This window comes from Hemitrygon akajei, chromosome 18 (assembly GCF_048418815.1).
Source record: "Hemitrygon akajei chromosome 18, sHemAka1.3, whole genome shotgun sequence".
In the NCBI taxonomy this organism is placed as follows: domain Eukaryota; kingdom Metazoa; phylum Chordata; class Chondrichthyes; order Myliobatiformes; family Dasyatidae; genus Hemitrygon; species Hemitrygon akajei.
This window is the reverse complement of record NC_133141.1, coordinates 50,410,021-50,418,362: the sequence shown is the minus strand read 5'-3', so window position 1 is coordinate 50,418,362 and position 8,342 is coordinate 50,410,021.

Below are 8,342 nucleotides of genomic sequence, written 5' to 3'. Positions count from 1 at the left end.
ACTTGTCATAACAAAGGCCTAATCAACCATTTAATGCTTCTGTGGTTAAAGAACCATCTTCTAATAACAAATTCACCTGGTCCATTTCCAACACCTCCCTTCTCTTTCACAATCTCACTATCTCTGGAGATAGCTCATCCACCGATGTCTATTACAAACCCACGGATTCTCATAGCTACCTGGACTATACGTTGTCTCACACTGCTGCTTGTAAAAGCACCAACCCCTTTTCTCAATTCCTCTGATCCACCACATCTGTTCTCAGGATGAGGCTTTTCATTCCAGAACAAAGGAGATGTCCTTCTTTTTCAAATAAAAGGGCTTCCTTTCCTCCAGCATCAATGCTGTCCTCAACCGCACCTCTTCCATTTCACACAGTCTGCACCCACCCCATCCTCCCACCATTTGTCCCTAGGGATAGGGTTCCTCTTGTCCTCACCTACTATCCCACCAGCCTTCCACCACTTCCAACAGAAACCCACCACCAAACATATCTTTCCCTCTCCCCCACTCTCTGCTTTCCGCAGGGATCGCTCCCTATGCGGCTCCCTTGTCCATTCGTCCCTCCCCACTGATCTCCCTCCTGGCACTTATCCTTGCAAGCAGAACAAGTGCTTCACCTGTCCCTACACCACCTCCCTCACTACCATTCAGTGCCCTAAACTGTCCTTCCAGATGAGGCGACACTTCATCTGTGAGTCTGTTGGGATCATTTACTGTGTTTGGAGTTCCTGGTGGAGCCTCCTATATATTGGTGAGACCAGATGAAGATTGGGAGACACTTCACAAAGGATTGCCACTCTGTCTGCCTGAAAAAGCGGAATCTCTCGGTCACCACCCATTTTAATTCTACCTCCCATTCCCATTCCGATACGTCCATCCATGGCCTCCTCCACCATCATGATGAGGCCACACTTAAGTTGGAGGAATAACACCTTACATTCCATTTGGGTAGCCTCCAACCTGATGGCATGAACATCAATTTCTCAAACTCCCAGTAATGCTCTCACCCTTCACCATTTCCCATCCCCCTTGTCCCTCTCTCACCTTATCTCTTTGCCCACCCATCGCCTCCCTCTGGTTCTCCTTCCCCCTTTTTCTTTCTTTCATAGCCTTCTGTCTCTTTCATGAATCAACTTCCCAGCTCTTTACTTTATCCCATCCCCTCCAAGTTTCACCTATCACCTGGCATTTCTTTCCCTCCTCCCCTCCAAGTTTCACCTATCACCTGGCATTTCTTTCCCTCCTCCCCTCCAAGTTTCACCTATCACCTGGCATTTCTTTCCCTCCTCCCCTCGACTTTTTTTTCTCCATTATTTTTTCAATAATGTTTAATCATTAATCCAGATTAATCAAATTTAGTTTTTTTAGGATTGAATTGGAAAATAAGTATTCTACTTGTAAGAAAGAATTGTTAGCTGGACAAAGGTTGAGAGGTATTAGAAAATTGCAGAATTTGTGGGATAGTGAGGTGGTATTACAAACACAAAGAAATCTGCAGATACCAGAAATTCAAGCAACACACACAAAATGCTGGTGGAACACAGCAGGCCAGGAGAAGGAGAAGGAGATCTATAAGGAGAAGCACTGTCGACGTTTCAGGCCGAAACCCTTCGTCAGTCAGGGTGGTATTACAACTTGGTTTCATCAGTTCAGGGTGGGAGCTTTTGGGAAGGAATAGGAGGGAAGATGTGTGGTTGTAGAGACTGAGGTTTGGACATATTGGTTTGCACTCCATTTTGGCACTTGTTGATAAGCATAGGGATGGGTAGTGTGATCCCAGTATCATACTAGAGACAGTGGAACATATGATTATGCCCAGTGGAGCATAGGGCCCTGGTGAACATTTTAATAAAACAGGTTTGGGAGGCGAGATCTGATCCCTCTCATAGCTCCTGCCAAACTCCATTACAGTAGGTGTGAGCTGCTATTAGCACAAAAGAAGAATATGATTGAGAGGTGCTTGCCTGTGTAGAGCTGACAGTAAACAGTGTAAAGAGGAAAAGTGAAATAGTTCTGTTGCTATAGTCAGAATTTTTCAGGGAAAGTCAGGATGTAGAAGTATTCACTTCTAAAGGACATTCAAGGATTTATATGGTTAGGCTATTGCCTTAAAGGTAAGGGAAAATAAGAACTTACAGTGCAGCTCATAACACCAAAGCTGCCATTGATCCTTATGAAATATGTACTGTTGCAATACTAGAATGTTTTATCATTTTTACAAGACATGGTGTCAGGACACTGGAGCAGGGATCGAATCGTAGACCCAGTACTGTGCACACAGTGATATTAATTGAGTAACAAATCCCAAGGTGCAAATAAAGTTGGCGTCAAATTTCAGGCAGAGATCAAAACATCCAGAGAAATCCAAAAACCAGAATCAGGAAATAGGCAGAGTCAATATTCAGACAGACAGTACAAATACTAATGCTGGAAAGGCTCAGGAAAACTCACTGGCACAATCTGGTGAAAACACAGGACTGAAATACACTGAGCAATAAACAGAGAGGCAGATGATAGGTGGAGCACAATGAGACACAGGTGGCAGCAACACAGGTAATAATGAGAAACAGATGAGAGATGGAGTACTCAGTGATACAGGGGCCGGAGTAGAGCAGGAGTGGGGACAGGAGCACATGGGGCATGAAAAACACAGACTGACAGCTGGAGGAAAACACACAAACAGACAGAGTCCAACTGGAAGTACTGACAGTAACCCCCTTGCACACCTCCTGGCGTCACAGCAGGTGATGAAAGTCCCTGATGAGAGAGGGGTCCAGGATGTTATGGGTGGGGACCCAGCACCTCTCCTCAGGACCATAGCCCTCCTAGTCCACAAAGTAATGGAGGCCACGGCCCCGGCAACGAACGTCCAGCAGTCGACGCACCGTGAAGGCCTCTGACCCATCAATGAGCCATGGGAGAGGGGGCGTTTGGAGACAGGACACAGGGTGGCTCATGAAAGGCTTGATGCGGGACACATGGAAGGTGGGATGAATGTGGCAGAGAATGGAGGGGAGCTCGAGATGGACAGTAGCAGGGCTGATGACTTTAGCAATGGGAAAGAGGCCGATGAAATGGAGAGGGGGTAGCTTGCAGGAATCCACCTTGAGGGGCAGGTCTCGGGTTGAATGCCACACACGCTGTCCCTGGCCTTGGAGCAATGGCTGTCAGCTTGACGTTTGATCCTAGCAGAGGCACGGAGAAAGGCAGACCGAGTGCGCCTCCACGTCCGCTGACAATGGCGGATGAATGCCTCGGCAGATGGAACGCCGACCTCCTCCTCCTGGGCAGGAGACAGTGGAGGTTGGTAGCCAAGGCAGCACTCGAAAGGGGACAGACCAGTGGATGAGGATGGATGAGAGTTTATGGTGTACTCGGCCCAGGGTAGCTGCTGACTCCACGGGGAGGAGGGGTTCTGGGAGACCAGACACTGCAATACAGTCTCTAGCTGTTGGTTGGCCTGCTCGGTCTGGCCGTTGGTCTGTGGGTGGAATCCTGAAGACTGACTCACGGAGGTACCCAGAAGATTACAGATTGCCCTCCAGAAGTTGGATGTGAATTGACAGCCCCTGTCCGACACAACATCTACAGGTAAACCACGTAATTTAAAAACATGCAGTACAAGTAATTTGGCTGTTTCTTTGGCAGAGGGGAGTTTAGGTAAGGAATGAAGTGTACAGACTTGGAGAAATGATCAACTACTGTGAGAATGGTGGCATTACCATCTGATGGGGGAAAGACCGGTGACAAAATCCAGGACAATGAGGGACCAGGGTCTCTTGGGGATAGACAGGGGTTGTAACAGACCAGCTGGTGACCGGTTAGAGTTCTTGCCTTGAGCACAGTCCGAGCAGGCTGAGACAAAGTTGCGGATGTCATCTCCCATGGAGGGCCATCAGAACTGCCGACTGATGAAGGCCTGAGTATGCTTGGTTCCAGGGTGACAGGATAACCGGGAAGAATGACTCCACTGCAATACCGGTGAGCGGACAGAGCTGGGAACATAGACACGGTGAGTGGGGCATTGACTCGGGGCTACCTCGCTATGTTGAGCAGCTTGCACAATGGATTCAATGTCCCATTGCACCGCTCCCACGAGACAGTGGGCAGGGAGGATGACCTTGGGTACCTCAGGGGTCTCAGAGGAGGGAAATCCTTGGGAGAGGGCATCAGGTTTTCCATTCTTGGAACCGGGGTGGAAGGACAGAGTAGAATTGAATCTTGAGAAAAACAGGGACCAACGAGCTTGACAGGAGTTGAGACCCTTGGCCGTATGGATTCTAGTGATCAGTCTAGACTAAGAATGGCACCTTGGCTCCCTCCAGCCAGTGCCTCCACTCCTCCAGAGCTAGCTTCACAGCAAGCAACTCCCAGTTTCCAACATCATAATTCCACTCTGTGGGAGTGAGACGGTCAGAGAAGGCAGCACAGGGGAGTATCTTCTCATCCTTGGCCGAGCGCTGAGAGAGAACAGCTCCTACACCAACATCAGACGCATCCACCTCCACAATGAACTGCCGGTCGGTGTCGGCTTGAATCAGGATGGGGGCAGAGGTGAAATGTTCCTTCAGATCAGAGAATGCTTTTTCAGTAGCAGGGGATCCGGAGAATCTGACAGCCGATGAGGTACGAGCAGTGAGTGGTGCAGCCAGTGTACTGTAATTTCTGATGAAGCGGCGACAGAAGTTAGCAAAGCCCAAGAAGTGTTGCAACTCCCGACGAGTCAAGGGTCGGGGCTATTTGACCACTGCCTTGATCTTCTGTTGGTCCATCTGAATGGAACCGCCTGAAATTACGTACCCGAGGAAGGAGATGGTATTGCAATGAAACTCACATTTCTCAGCCTTCACAAAGAGCTGGTTCTCCAGAAGGTGCTGGAGAACTCTGGATGTGACCTGTGTGTTCAGCAAGGGACTTAGAGAAAAATCAAAATGTCGTCAATATACAGAAAAACAAATTGGTTCAGCATGTCCCTGAGAACATCATTTACCAGGGTTTGGAAGAGAGTGGGGGTATTGGTGAGACCGAATGGCATGACCAGATACTCGTAATGGCCTGGGGTGGTGCTGAAGTCTGTCTTCCACTCGTCCCCTTCACGGATACGGACAAGATGGTGGGCGTTACGGAGATCAAGCTTGGTGAAAACTGAGGCTCCTTGCAGGAGTTCAAATGCCAAGGTCATGAGCAGAAGAGGGTAACAGTTCTTAACAGTGACTTCATTCAGTCCCCGGTAATCAATGCATGGACGTAAGGAGCCGTCCTTCTTTTCAACAAAGAAAACAAAAGGCACCAGCAGGGGAGGAAGACGGCCGGATGATGCCTGCAGCCAGAGACTCTGAATGTTCTTACTCATGGCTTCTGTTTCAGGTACAGACAGGGAATCCAGGCGGCCCCTTGGGGAAGATGTGCCAGGCAAGAGGTCAACGGCGCAATCATATGGATAATGAGGTGGTAGGGAAGTGGCCCGGGACTTGCTGAACACAGCCTTGAGGTCCATGTATTCAGGAGGGATGGCACTAAGGTCCAGAAACTCCTCGGGGGGATCTGGGCTTGGAGACAAGGGGATCTGAGCATGGCGGAGGCAGTGGGAGTGACAGAATGGGCCCCAGCTACAATCTTGTGTTACGCCTGTGCCCCCTCCTTTTTGAGAATCGCAAGATCGCTATTGATTCGGGTCAGGAGACCCAGGAAATGAGAGAGAGACGTTTGGAATGTCTTGGCCCCTCGGCGATACAAAGCTACGGGAAACGGCCATTGTCTCTTGGAGATGGAATTGTGTATTGAGTACTGTACTTCATGGAGGCCCTCAGGCAACGTGGGCTGGTTGGGGGATGGCATCATTCCACCCTGATTGACATCTGAGACCCCGTGAGTGGGGATAAAAGAGGGTCTGGGGAACAGCCCCTTCAGACGCACCAGAAGAAACGCTAGAAATCCTGTAACAGCGTAATAGCGAAAGCCGGTGGAAAGCCCACGTGCGTCCTTTTCCATTTGCCTCGGAATTGGTGGGCCTTGCCACGGAAGAACGGCTTTAGCTAACAACAAAGGAGAAATCAGCCCCAACGACTCTCGAAGGTTTGACATCATAAAAGGAATGGGCAAGTTTTAATCTCTCTCTCTCGACTCCAACCAAAGGCTGCAGCCTGCAGCTTGAATGAACTTGACTGACTTTTATATTTCCATCGGACAATACATTATCCCCTAGACGACGATAGAGCTATTTCTTACTGATTATGATTATACCCGCGCTTTTAGATTTAGTATTGACGACGTATATTATCTGTATGTTTGCATCAATGTTTTTTTTGTGTATTTTTATCAATAAATAATGTTAAAAATAGTACCAACAGACTTCAACGGACCTCTCTATCTTTGCTGGTAAGTGACCCAGTTACGGGGTACGTAACACTTGCAACTGAGCCAGTCAATGTGGGGGGTTGTGTTTAACTAACCAGGGATGGCCCAGGACAATGGGAGCTTGAGGAGAGTCAATAACATAAAGGGTTAACTGTTCATGATGGTTGCCGGATAAACTGAGACTCACCAGGGCTGTGACATGGGTGATGTTAGCCAGTCTCTGACCATTCAAGGCATTGGCCATTAATAGTGACTGGAGAGCAGACGTGGGTAATCCCCACTGGGCAGCCAAGCCGGAATCAATAAAACACCCCTCCGCACCAGAACTGACCAAGACGGAGACTGCTCGCCGTTGGACACCCCACTCCAGATAAGCAGGTCTGAGAGTGAGTGGCATCGAGGAGGGCCGGACAGGGGTCACGCTCACCAGTACTCCTCATCCTACTGGTGAGCACTTGGCTTTTTACTGGGCAGGTGGAGATGAAATGGTCTGGTTGGCCACAGTACAGACAGGAGTGGGTGCTAATTCTCCTTTATCTTTCAGTCGGCGTCAGGTGGGTACAGTCAACATGCACAGCCACGGGCTCTGGAATGGGAATTGTAGATGGGGACAAACAGCATGGCAAGGTAGACTGACGAGGAGCTTGGAACTCACCCAGTGACCCTCTGGAACCCCTCCCTCCGTGGCACTGCTGAAGGCGAACATCAATATGGATGGCCAAATCCATCAGGGATTCAAAGGTGGCAGGAAGGTCCTGGGTGACCAGCTCATCTTTGATGTCTTCGGAGAGGCCATTCAGGAAGGTGTCGTACTGTGCCTCCGAGTTCCAGCCGCTGGAGGTGGCGAGGGTCCGGAACTCTATGGCGTAATCTGACACAGATCTGAGTCCCTGGTGCATGTGCAGGATTTCATGGGCAGCCTCTCTGCCACGTTTGAAGTGATTAAACACTTTTGTCATCTCCGCAGAAAATAACTGAAAAATACTGCAGAGAGGGGATCCTGCCTCCTAGATGGCTGTTCCCCATTCTCTCGCCTGACCAGCTGGTTGGGTGATGACGTAGACTACCTTGGCTCAATCAGTCAGAAATGCAATTCAAAAGTGAGGGTGCACTGGGAAAGCGAAGAGCGGCAGGTATCGGGCTCACCTGAGTACTTTCCTGGAGGAAGCAGGTGGGGCTCTTGGACAGGAGGAGTGAGCGAGAACACAGAGGGCAGGGCGGAAGGTGCAGTCAGAGAATGTTGATGGGCGCTCTGGGACAGCTGGAGTGATTGAGTCTCAGCCACAAGATCAGCTACATTGGCAGAAAGCGATTCCACTGCCCTGAACATGTAGTCCAGCTGGTTCTGGTGTCTCCCCAGCATCACTCCCTGTTGTTTCAGGACAGCTCTCATACAACTGGGGTCTGCAGGATCCATTCTGGCCAGATTGTACGGTCAGGATGCTGGAGCAGGGATCCAATCACAGACCCAGTACTGCGCACACAGTGATATTAATTGAGTAACAAATCCCAAGGTGCAAACAAAGTCAGTGTCAAAGTTCAGGCAGAGATCAAAACATCCAGAGAAATCAAAAAACCAGAATCAGGAAATGGGCAGAGTACAGATACAAATGCTAGACAGGCTCAGGAAAATTCACTGACACAAACAGGTGAAAACACAGGACTGAAATACACTGAGCAATAAACAGAGAGGCAGATGATAGGTGGAGCACAATGAGACACGGGTGGCAGCAATACAGGTAATAATGAGAAACAGATGAGAGACTGAGTACTCAGTGATACAGGGGCCGGAGTCGAGCAGGAGCGGGGACAGGAGCACATGGGGCATGAAAACAAACAAGAGCACGTGGCAATACAAAACCACAGACTGACAGCTGGGGAAAACACACAAGAAGACAGAGTTCAAATTTCAGCACATTGGCTCTGTTGTAACTGCTTTGATGACCATGTTGAAATCACATTTGTAGATTGCATATTAGCCA